Source organism: Alligator mississippiensis, chromosome 11 (genome assembly GCF_030867095.1).
Source record: "Alligator mississippiensis isolate rAllMis1 chromosome 11, rAllMis1, whole genome shotgun sequence".
Taxonomy (NCBI): Eukaryota; Metazoa; Chordata; order Crocodylia; family Alligatoridae; genus Alligator; species Alligator mississippiensis.
The window spans coordinates 60511782-60523504 of NC_081834.1; the positions used below are offsets into that span (position 1 = coordinate 60511782).

At 58.5% G+C, this 11723-nt stretch overlaps 2 non-coding genes across 2 annotated transcripts; both read right to left on the reverse strand.

Annotated features, from left to right (window-relative positions):
- Window positions 1-251: 251 nt before the first annotated feature.
- Window positions 252-324, reverse strand: TRNAR-UCU (transfer RNA arginine (anticodon UCU)). The gene has a single exon. It is a non-coding gene; the product is annotated as a tRNA-Arg (tRNA).
- A 4087-nt stretch (window positions 325-4411) lies between these two features.
- Window positions 4412-4485, reverse strand: TRNAT-CGU (transfer RNA threonine (anticodon CGU)). Its single transcript has one exon. It is a non-coding gene; the product is annotated as a tRNA-Thr (tRNA).
- Between the last annotated feature and the right edge of the window lie 7238 nt (window positions 4486-11723).

The following is an 11723-nucleotide window of genomic DNA, read 5'->3' on the forward strand; positions in this document are numbered from 1 at the left end:
TGACCCTGACATCTATGAGTCTATACCTGCAGGGTGGTTTCAAGGAGCACAAAGCTGGACTGCTCTCAGTGGCCACAGATGAAAGAAGGCACACTAGGCGCAAAGTCCAGCAAGGGAGGGTTAATATGGAGGTTAGTAAAACCTCCCTCCTTATGAGGGTGGTGAAGCACTGGAACTGGTTATTTAGAAGAAGCCTGTGAACATATGTTCACTGCCTTCTCATCTGCACCTTGGTTAAAAATTAACAAGACCACCCCAGGAGGGACTTGAACCCACAATCCCTGGCTTAGAAGGCCAGTGCCTTATCCATTGGGCCACTGGGGTTTCTTGGTGCCCTTTTTCCCCAAGAATGGGCTTCCCTGCCTGCGCCCATGTGTTCTCAAAACAACGGTGGACAATGAATGCTTTTCTTCTGGCACTGCAGAAGGACTGCCATTTACTGGGTGACACCACAGATCCTGCATCCAGCCTCCCGTGTCACACGGTGCTAGACAGCGGATGCTGAAAGGCAGAGCAAACCGGGTCAGACCAGGGTATTTTGCACGGTTCCTCTTCCACTTGCAGCCTCCAGTGTTTAGGGTCTAGGACGCTGTGATTCAGAGGCTGTCTGCTCTAGAAGCAGCTCCTGGGTGGCACCATGCTGTGCTGGACGGCAACGCGCTTCTCTTCAACCCCAGAAGCCAGGTTCCTCTCCTGCTCGCTGGCCACCTGCTCCTGCTCGCCCACCTCTGCTGCTCACATGCCTCCCTCTCCTGCTCTGCTCCTGCCACCGGGTGCCAAGCCGGCAGGTTGGCCAGCCACTCCTCCATGACGGTGCCCAGCTGCCCAGCAGGAGGGTGCTGTCCTACGCCTGGTGCTGGTGGAGACGGTGCATTCAGAGGGTCTGGTCATCGGGGCACCATTCCTCAAGCTGCATCCCTGGTGGCAGCTGGTGCCTCTCCCCCACGCACAGCTGCTGGACCTGCAGAGCGAGGACACTGTGGACACTTGTACATGTGTCACTACGGCAGTGTTGTTCTTGCACCATGATGTAGTACTTCCTTCTGCAAGTGTTAAATCATGGCGCAGTAACAGCCCGTAGTATGCCGTTATGTGTGGCGCACTGTTATTTTTAGCAGAGTGCTACACCAGGGGAGCACGTCGCTGTGGTGACATGTTGTTGGTTATGTGCAGACACCTGCAGACGCTACATCACTGTAGTGTGTTGCTACGGCAACCTAGCGCCACATGTAGACATGCCCTGTAACAGGGGACTGTAAGGGGTTGCAGTGGAAAGGACTGTGACGTGAAGGACAAGACGATTTGTGGGCAAAGGGGAAAGGGGCCAGAGGGAAGAGCTGCTTCCCGAGGGTCCCGGGCTGAGGAGGGTCAGGCCTCTCCTTGTGGGACTGCTCCAGGGAAAGGAGAGGCCAGGTTCAAAGCTTGGCCAGTTAGAGGAAGGGCATCCCTCATTGCCTGAGAAGGCAGGGAGGAGGAGAAGACAGAGCCTCTTTTTGAGAGACTGCAACCTCTCGGAGGTAACGGGCACTAGACCCAGGGACTGTGCACCACCCAGCCTTAGATCGGGGTCGTGCGTGTATAGGTGCCCAGGGACCATGGGAAGTTAGCTAGGCAGCCCCTGTCATGGGTGGCCACTGCACAAGCCCTCCATCCCCACTCCCTCCACGGGGCAGGTGGCCCGCTTGGCTCTTGTTGCAGGCAGCCTGCCTTCCTGATCCCCTCCCCAGGCCAGGCCAGGGCTGGCCCTTGGTACCACCTGCCAGGCTTGCCCTCGACCAACTCCTTCCCTTCTCCTCTGCACGCCAAGCACTTTGCTCCCATGGAGGCAGGCTCATGCCGCCCGGGGTCAGAGGGACTAGGGCTCCCACTCATCTGGGACACGGAGCCGGTGATGCCCCTGTTTTCTCCCCGGTATGTCTCATCAGAAAGCTGGGATGGGGCATTACCCCCGCTGTGCCCCAAGCGTGCCCCTACTGAGACTTCCCAGGTCATGCCACATGGAGCTGTTTGAGCACACCGAGGGGTGCCCAACCCCTATGCCGTCCTGCAATGGTGCCCCGGGCGCACATGAGAACCTGTTGCAGGGCTCTGCACTTCAGTGGTGCCCCGGGCAATCCCACACTTCCCCGCCGTGTGCGTCGCTGCCTGGAGGGCTGCTTCTGCCTGTGATACGAGGCCCTGACCCCGCAGCGGAGGTGGAGATCACCGGTGCCATCAGTGAGTTTCTCTGCACGTGACAGCAGGGGACAGCGAGGCCAGGCAGGGAGAGAAGAAGAGGGGAGGGCGAGGAGAGGATGGGAAGGGGGCCTGTGTGGTGCCCCTAGAGCCAGGCCTGCAGCCAGGTGTGGGCCTGTGAGGTGGCATGGGCACTGGTGGCCACAGTGCCCCCCACCCCTCACAGCCATCCTCCACGCGATGGGCTTACCAGCTGGGCATGGCAGGTGGTCCTGGCAGGTGGCCTTGGCGCTTGGTGGCGGGGAGGCGGTCTGGCTGCTTGCGGGGTGCTGGGTGGCAGAGGCCCACCGCCTGCCACACGGCCACTGACCCCCTCCAGGAAGGAGCTGGAGCTGGAGCTGGCCATGGGCGGTGTCCTCCCTGGCCTGTCCTCTGTGCTCTGGCTGTGGGGAAGATGTCAACCCGGGCACCAGCACTGGATGAGGAAGCCAGGGGCAGGGACGACACGGGACACGGGTGCTGCCGGCCTGAGGGCTCTTGTCTGGGTCTTCTCTGCAGGTCTGGTCTGGTGCGGGGGCTTTGGCAGACCTCCAGTGCTTGAATAGATATGCTGCCCATGGCCTGGGTCCCTGCGAGTGAGGATGCTGGGTTGCTCCTGCATGCAGGGCATGGTGCTGCAAGCTACTCTGGACCATCTCTTGTGCTCAGTGACCACCATTCGCAGCAGCCACGCAGCCTTCACTGCTCAGAGAAGAGCATTGGCCCTCCTGCCCTGGCAGAACTGCTGCTGCACCTCGGCATTGCCCCAAATCACCAGAAGGTCTGTGGTCTCTTCTGCTGCCCAGTTGGGGCCAAGGACCGAGCGTCTCAGGGGCAGGGAAGCTGCCATGTCCACGGGGTTCCTCTGCCAGGGACTTCAGGCAGATGGCCCACGAGGTCCCCACAGCAAGGCCAGGGGCTGGCTCCCGTGCTGGAGCCAGAACGTACCCGCACCACAGGGGCACAATGCCCAGGGGCCAGGGAGCAAGCGGCAGAGCCTCCTTGCTCCAGCCGGGCCTGTGCAGCACTGCTGCTGCCCAGACAGGCCCAGCAAGGAAACCCCCACGAGCTGGAGGCAGGCAGAAGCTGGCCCCAGGGAGCTACAGCCCGGCAGGGGTGGCAGAGAAGCCGTCCTTGCCCCCTGTTTGGAGGGAGTCTCAGCCAGGGTGCTCTCGCGAGCATTAAATCTAGTACCTGCTGGTGACTGTACATGAGCCAGGAGGCTGCTCATACACGCTGTGATTACAGCCAGCCGCCGTGTCTCATGTAGCAGTGTCCCCGTGCTTCAAAATGGTGGCAGGGGCACTACAACTAAAGCTTGTTTGACGTATTGAAGTGTGGGGATGCTGATATATGAGACACTCCAGGTGCTTGAATTTGGGTAGCTTTTGGATCCACTTTAATTAAAGCACCTTCCCCCGCACCCTAGAGCATGTGTAAAAACTCTCTGTATCTTCAGGTATTAGAAAAATGCACATTTCACTAATCAAACGTGCGTTAGCCTAGTGCATGGTTTTACGGCCGTGCTTTAATGCACATCAGATGAATGTAATGCTCAATAAAGCATCTCATGTAGAAGTACCCAGAGGGTCCAAAGGAGTTGCCCAGGCACCAGCAAGACTCAGCCTCTCGTTCAGTTTCTCTCTCTCTCTCGGCCCATTTCTAGATGATTTTTCTCCTCGGTGGTTTCCTACCCATCCTTGATCTGTGACCCATTAAATGCATTTGGAAAGTCCAAATCAAAAACCCTATTTCAGAAAGGATGCCCCTGGAATCTGGATTGTGGCGCTCGGCGCGGCTCCTGGGATCTAGTTTTCTTTCACTTGGGCCTGGCCCAGACAACCAGAGAGGACCTTTAAAACATGAGATGGTCACTTGACAAGAAGAACAGCATTCAGAAACATGCATTTCCTATGACGAATAGGGGTGTTACATTGCACAGGCCTGCAGTTGCACATAGAAACAGGCAAGAGATCTCATTTTTTCTGATTTTGCCCCACTCTAAACACTGCACGTATCCTGCAGGAGAACCCATTTCTTGTTCATTAGAGACAGGTTTAGATGCTGTAGCAAGAAGAGGGGTCTACCAAAGTCCCACGAAGTGGGAAGAAGGAGCCAGGGAGCTACATATTGACACCAGGACCAATCCTGCTCCAAAGGTAGGAAACTGGGGCTTTGCAGTGAGCTATGAAGAGGTAGGCACTGCTGGGAATTGAACCCAGGTTCCCCTGTTTACGAGACAGGTGCTTTAACCAACTAAGCCACAGTACCCATAGGAGCAAGGGCTGCGCCCCCCTCCATATCTCACCCCAGTGAAGAGCTGGCAGTTGCACACCCGCTCCTAGCAGGTCCCAGCCGTCTCTTTTCTATCATTGGTTCCCTCTGCACAGACCGCTGCCCAAGATGCACGTTTCTGAATCCAATGTCCAAGGCCCAGGCAGAGTCCGCAGGAGTCCACGCGTGCTCCTGGTGTCATCCTCACGTCTGGTGCAAATGCCAGGGTGGCACTATTCAGTGACTTGATGAGAGACCAAGCGCTGGCTCCAACTTCACAGTAGCTCCAACTTCACAGGAGCGTGTCATCATCACAAAAGGCACCAGTAGCGTCCGCGCATAATTTGATAGTTTGATAAAATGATATGCCTGGTTCAGCAACAAAGGTTCAATCTGGTCATTGAGGCAGCTGCGTGGGTTAATCCTCACTCAAGCAAGCCACTGCAGGCAGCGTGGAGGCTGCAGGAGGCAGTGGCTGCAGCAATGCAGAGCCCGGCTCCCCCCACAACTGCTGCCTACATGCTGGGGGCTCGGCTGGGGGTGAAGCCAGCTCCCCGCTGCTGGGCGTATTCCCGGGGGGCAAGAGGGACCCACACCTCTCAGATCTGTGTGAAACGGGGGTGGGCGCACCGTGGACCTGGGCGTTGGGTTGTGCCCCTGGCTGCAGCTGCGCGGGCAGGGAGTGCATCGCCAGGGCAGCGTGGAGCACGTGGTGGCAAGGAGCTTCCCGTGCTTGGTGGCTGCAGAGCCCCGGGAGAGGGCAGCAGGAAAGGAGCCTGAACCCGCAGCAGGCAGCTGGCAGCACCCCTGCCCCCTGAGGCCGCACATTGTGGCTCCGAGCCCCACGCACTGCTCGGCTGGACAGCAGCCCCCGCCCCAGCCCTGCCCAGCTCCCTGCCTCCCTCCCCAGAGGGGCTTCAATCCCTGCCCCTGCCTGACCGCCCTCCTCCTGGTCCCCCACCACAACCCTCTTGCGGGCCTGAAGTCTGTCAGCCTGCAGAGAGCTCTTTGCAAACATGCACGATCCATGGGTTTCTCCATTAAAATGAGAAATCCGTGTTTTCCTCAGGTACAGGGGGGAAATCTGTGTTTTACTCCCTTTTCGGTGGGAAATGCAAAACCCCAATCCCGATACTCACCTGCTGGAGGTGCCCCAACTGCAAGCCTCTCCCCATGGGATGTGCTGCAGAGCTGCAGGACCGGGAGCAGGTGCTTCCTCAGCCTGGCTCCAGAAGCCAGGACACTGCTGGCAGCTCCGTGTTGCCCGGGAGGTGTCACACAGACGTTTTCCCTCGAGTCCAGGGGCTGCCCGGGCCCTGGCCGGGACCTCTCCTGCTGCTGCCTCCTTGGAGACCGTCCAGAAGTCCGAGGCTGGGTGGATTCAACGTCCCTGGCAGCAGGTCCCGGGCACTGCGAGAGCCGGCGAAGGGCTCCCTGCTCCGAGCCCCGCTTCCCACACCCGGGGCCTGCAATGGCGCTTGCTTTGCCGTGCCACGACGAGAAAGGCTGGCTCTGAGCTGGGCGCGGGGGAGCAAGCTCCTGCCTCTGCTGCAGGCTCCCAGCCACAGGGCACCTCAGCAATGCAAGCAGCTGCCCAGCACGTGGGTGGAGCAGCAGGGTGTGCAGGGGCCAGTGTCCTCCAGCGTAACCTGCAGTGTCATAACTGCTGGGTGTGCAAACACGATCTGCAAGAGAAACCCTGGCATTTCACATGGGAACCCAGAGTGCCAAAAACACTGGGACCCGTCGCGCACTTTCTGACTTCTCTGCAACAGGAGAATTGCTCCAGTATTTTGTCTGTATTCCAAAAATGAGTGAAAAGCAAGAGCTGGCATTTGTGAGGGTGTCTGTGAGTCCAGCAAGGGCTCAGTGGAGCCCAACAAGAAGTGCCTTGATGCTCTGGAGTTCAGAAGTGCTGATCTAGGAGCTTCCCAAACAAGAGATTTTCTTATTGTTATTACAAAATGTTTCTGCACATTATCTTCATTATGTATGCGGGATGTTTAGGGGCTGTGAGATTAATCAAAACATCCATTAATTCTTTGTGTCTTATTCAATGCTCCTTGAACTATGTCCAGAAGGTAAAAAGTCTGTCTGACGCCTTGTGTCTAACAGGAAGGGGCCAGCAGTGTCCTGGCTTCTGCAGCCAGGCTGAGGAAGGCACCCTGCTGTCCAGCCACACAGTTCTCTAGTACATGGCATGGGGAGCAGGCTTGCACTTTGGGTGCCTGCAGCAGGAGATCATAATTCACTCTGCACAATCATGCAGCTCCTGCTCTTGTCACTGGGCAGGACTCAGACACCTCCAGAGCGGGATCCTTGGTTACCAGGATGTGCCAGGCTCTCCATTCACTTCAGCGGGCAGTTCTAGCCTGCGCTAAGACCCCCCGTGCTAAGTTCTAGCCAGCGCTAAGACATGCGGGGGCGTCCCATGTCTGTGCAGGGGACTGCAGAAAGGGGAGGAAAGTCCGCCCCACTCCAAGGTGGTGAGCACGGCCCTGATGCTCTCACACCCGCTGCACGGGGTTGGAAACATCCCCAGGTACAGGAGCTCCCAGCCCTCCCAGCTCGGCCAGCGCTGCCTGGCCGCAGCGGGCAGGGAGCCCAAAGCTGCGGCGCTGACAGGCACCCACAGGTCCCAGGGAAGGGGTCCCTGCCCTCCTCTTCCGGGCACTTCCCAATCCCAGTGCAGGGTTTTATCCCACGAGCTGCCTGGACTCCCGGGGGCTTCAGCCCCGAGCCAGGCACGTGGAGCCAGAGGTCAGGAGCCGGAGAAGGGAGCTGTGTCCAAACCAGCTGCCTGCCAGTCATTGGCCCTGAGCCCAGGGCTTCCCTGCCCATGATCCCCAAATCTTCAGGAGGCTGGCGGCAAGGGGGCATCCCCGGGGACACCGGCCTGACTCCTGGAGAGCAGGAGGTTCAGGGGCAGACGGGTGTACAGGGGTGCCTTGAAGCCCAGCTGATGACTGCTCCTGCTCAGTGCCAGGATGGACAGGCTGAGGCGGGTGCTGAGCAGGAGGACCACCAAGGTGGGCTTCGTGCCAGCAGATCACAGCAGGGGGCCTGGGCAGGAACGTCTGGACCCCCCCAGCCATGAAGAGGAGGGGCCCATCAGGGCGAGGACGTGGCTGTGCCCCGTGTGCTGGCGTAAAAAAACAGCACGTGCCAGCACCAAAGAAGAGCATTTGCAGCAGCCCACCACCTCCAGGTGCAAGTGGAGGTGGCCCTGGGTGCGCCTGGGCAGGCGGGAGCCCGGAGGAGAGGAGCGCCGGGCACAAGAGCCGGGCAGTCCAGTGTGCTCTCAGCCACGGGGGCCGTGAGGTTGCGGGGGCGGAGGAGCGGGATGGAGAGGGCCCTGGGAGATTTCTGCAGACAGAGGGCCCTTGGCTGGCGAGGGGAGCACGGCCCCATCTCTGCCCCCCACACTGCACCTGTCTTCCCCTCAGGGGCAAAGTACTCACCCCCCACTTTCCTTCCTGCTGCAGTGAGTCCCAGTCTGGCCATAGAGAAGATGCAGGACGAGGAAGACCAGGAGAGGGAAGAACAGGGGACACCGGAGGAAGCTGCGCTCAGTGTCACCCAGCGCCTCCAGGACCGCGGGAAGGTAGGAAACCCATTCAGTCCTCTGTTCCCTCCCCAGGGGAGCCCATCCCGCTGACCCAGAGCTGACTAGGGGAGACGCTCGCCCGCAGGCAGTGCTAGGGGTGGGTGTGTTTGTGAAGCCCCACCTGGGTCCCCTCCCGCCACAGACACTGCCCTGCTCCTCTCTGCGCCTGCCCAGGAGGAGACTCATGGCAGCACCCTGGGGGTCCCAAGAGGCCTGAGTCCCACAGCGGGTTTGGGGGGGACAGGGAGGTCCCTGGCTCAGAGCCTCCCTTTACCCCGGTCCCGCTCCTGGTAGATGCAGCGCAGGAGGGACGGGCAGCGCCTGCTGCGGGAGCTCCTTACCCTGCAGGCAGCCGTGCAGCAGAGGGGACACGAGGCTGTGGAGCTGCAGGGGTGGAAAGCGTCCGTGCCAGAGAAGATCGTGGTGAGTAGGAGGAAGCACGGGACGGTGCAAGGAGAGGAGAAGACGGAGGAAATGGTTTCTTGAGTCCAGGGTGGAGGGGAGAGATGGAGCTGGACCGGGGAGAGAAGGGCAGGCACACTGGTGGGCAGCAGAGACGGGAAATCCTGGTAGAGGCCGGGGGGAATCGAGTGTCTGGAGGGCAGATGAGGGTGCGGTCAGGGAGCAAGGGGGTGGGCCGAGTGACATGTTTGAGTGGCCGTGGGAGCGGGGGGCCAGCCCAGTGGGGTGGGGGCAGAGGGACGTGTGGGACACCCCGATGGGGTGGGCGGATCCTGGCGCCTGCGCCATCGGCTGCGACACCATGGAGAGCTTGTATTGGCTCACTCGAATCCTCCTGCACCAGAGGGGTAAGGAGACCCATCCCAAGCACAGGACCACAATGCAGACGGTGCATCCCACAACCCTGGTCCAAAGCTAGGATGGCAGCTCAGAGCCTCGTGTCTCCACTCCTTGCAGGCCGAGACATGCGAGGGGCAGACGAGATGTTTGGCGAGTGCCAACTAGAGCCGAGCCTGGTCCAGTGCTACAGGGAGTTGGAGAGGTGAGGATGCTGCGCCGAGCTGCAGGGCTGGGGCTGTGTCTCCTTGGGCTGGCTGCGTGCTGGGCTCTGGAGAAATGCCTGCTGCTTCTCCCCAGCTCGCAGGGATCTTCCTGCAGCGGGTTAGAGACTTGCAAGTGTGCAGAGTGACATGGTCCCAGGCCCCAGAGATGGAGCCTGGCTCTCAGATGCGCCAAGACTTGCGTCCTCTTGCTTTCAGGTGCTGGGAAAGATCTTGTCCGAGGAACAAAAGAGATCGTTCCTGCAGCGGACCATTCTGGCAATTCATCATGGGCGGATGCACATCAAGAGAGCTGCTCTGGTTTTCCTCTATGCCATGCTGGGGTAAACCAGCCTCCAGATCGGGGACAAGGTCAGCAGCCACCTTGGGTTCAGGGTGTGGCGGGCCAGTAGGGGGCGCTCCTGGTTTGAGCCGCCCACCTCCCGGCGCCCGCCCACCTTCCCGGCTCCGAGTGCCTCCCTGGGGTGCCTCCCGTCCGGCCGACCCCTTCCCTGGATCACTCCTGCTATTAGAAACAATCTTACTTTATTATTATTATAAACTTAGTGTTACTCTTCTTCTAAAGCTACTCTTAACGCCTACAGCCTCTCTCTCCTCGGCGCCTTTGGTTCGTTGTCTCTCCCTGCACGGCCTTCGAAGGACTGTCCCTTCAGGGGGAGCGCTAAGGCAGGCTGCTCACACAGCAGGTGCCGGGATGGGCTGACTTTGCCCCAGTGCCTCAGAGGAAGGCGAAAGCCCCAGATGATACTTCCAGGGACAAGGGGGAAAATTCCTTCCTGGCCCCAAATGGGGAGCGGCAAAAGTGCCGAGGCAGGGGTAACAAAATCCCCCCTGCACGACTCAAGCGTCCTCCCTTTGGCAACCGGGGGACCATGACCGCACGGTGTCTGTTCTTTCACGAGTCTTGTCGTGGCAGGGCTGACGGATGGCCTTGTCGAACCCTTCACCCACGAGCGGCTTCCCATGCTGCTTCTTTGGGCACAAGCTGAAGTCTGGGGGGAGGACAGCTCCGAGGGGGCGGATCGGCTCGGTCGGTGACTCTCGTTCGGTGGCTTCGGCAATGTTGCAGGATCTCTCCACAGCCACCAGGCTCCCGTGGAGGTGCTAGATGTCCTCCTCGCTCACGGAGGGGCTCTCGTGCTCCCGATGGCTTCCCCCTGCTCAGCTGAGCACAGTGCACGGTGTGGCAGAAATGCCACCGTCGGTGCCCCTCTGCAGAGATTTGCAGAGGGGCACTGGGTCCTGCAGGGTTCGGTCATCGGACCGATATTATTTAATATCTTCATCAGCGATTTGGACGAGGGTGTGGAGAGCACTCTCTCCAAGTTGGCTGATGATACCAAGTTATAGGGGAAAGTTAGTACACCGGAGGGCAGGGAGCAGATTCAGGCCGACCTGGACAGTTTGGATCAATGGGTGGAGAGAAATAGGATGCAATTTTAATAAAGATAAATGCAAGGTACTCCACCTGGGAAGGACCCCCAGCACACCTATAGGTTGTGGAGTGTCCTTCTCAGCAGCTCGGAGGCAGAGAGGGATCTTGGAGTCATAATTGACTCCAAGATGAACAGGAGCCGGCAGTGTAACGAGGCCATCCACAAGGCCAATCGCACCTTGTCATGCATGAGCAGGTGCATGACTAATAGCTCAAGGGAGGCGATGCTCCCCCTCTATGCGGCACTGCTCAGGCCGCAGTTGGAGTACTGCGTCCAGTTTTCGGCGCCGCACTTCAAGAGGGACGCGGGGAATCTGGAGAGGTCCAGAGGAGGGCCGCTCGCATGATTAGTGGCCTTCGTGATAGACCCTATGAGGGGAGGTTGAGAGAGCTGAATCTCTTCAGCCTTCACAAGAGACGGCTGAGGGGAGATCTTGTGGCCGCCTATACGTTTATTAGTGGACGTCAACGGGGAATAGGGGAAGCGCTGTTTCCTAAGGCGCCCCAGGGAGTGACTAGGAATAACGGGTGTAAACTAGTTGAGAGTGGATTTAGGTTAGATATGAGGAAGAAATGTTTCACAGTAAGGGCGGCCAGGATCTGGAATGGGCTCCCAAGAGAGGTGGTGCTGTCACCTAGCTTGGGGGTCTTCAAGAGGAGGCTAGATAGTCACCTGGCTGGGGTCATCTGACCTTGGTCCTCTTTCCAGCGGGGCTTTGTAAGTGTTTGTGTGTTACGGAATGATGATACAGAACAGATGTGTTTGTGTGTGTGTTACGGAATAACAAACAGAGCAGAAGTGCGTGTGTGTTTGTGCATGTTTGCATTACAGAATAATAAGAGAAGTGTGTGTTTGTGTTACACTATAATGATACAACACAGAAGTGTGTGTGTTTGTGTGCCACAGAAAAATGATGCAGAGCAGAAAGCTGTGTGCGTGTGTGTGTGTTACAGAAATGGGCAGAGCAGATGTGTGCCTCTGCATTGCAAAATTAAGATACAGAGCAGAAGTGTGTTTGTGTTTTGCAGAATAATGATACAGAGCAGATGTGTGTTTATGCGCGTGTTGCACAATAATGATACAGAGTAGTAATGTGTGTTGTTGTTTTGATTGGTAGAGCACATCCACCAATCAGGAGGCAGGAAGAGGAGTTAAGGTACACCCCTTTCC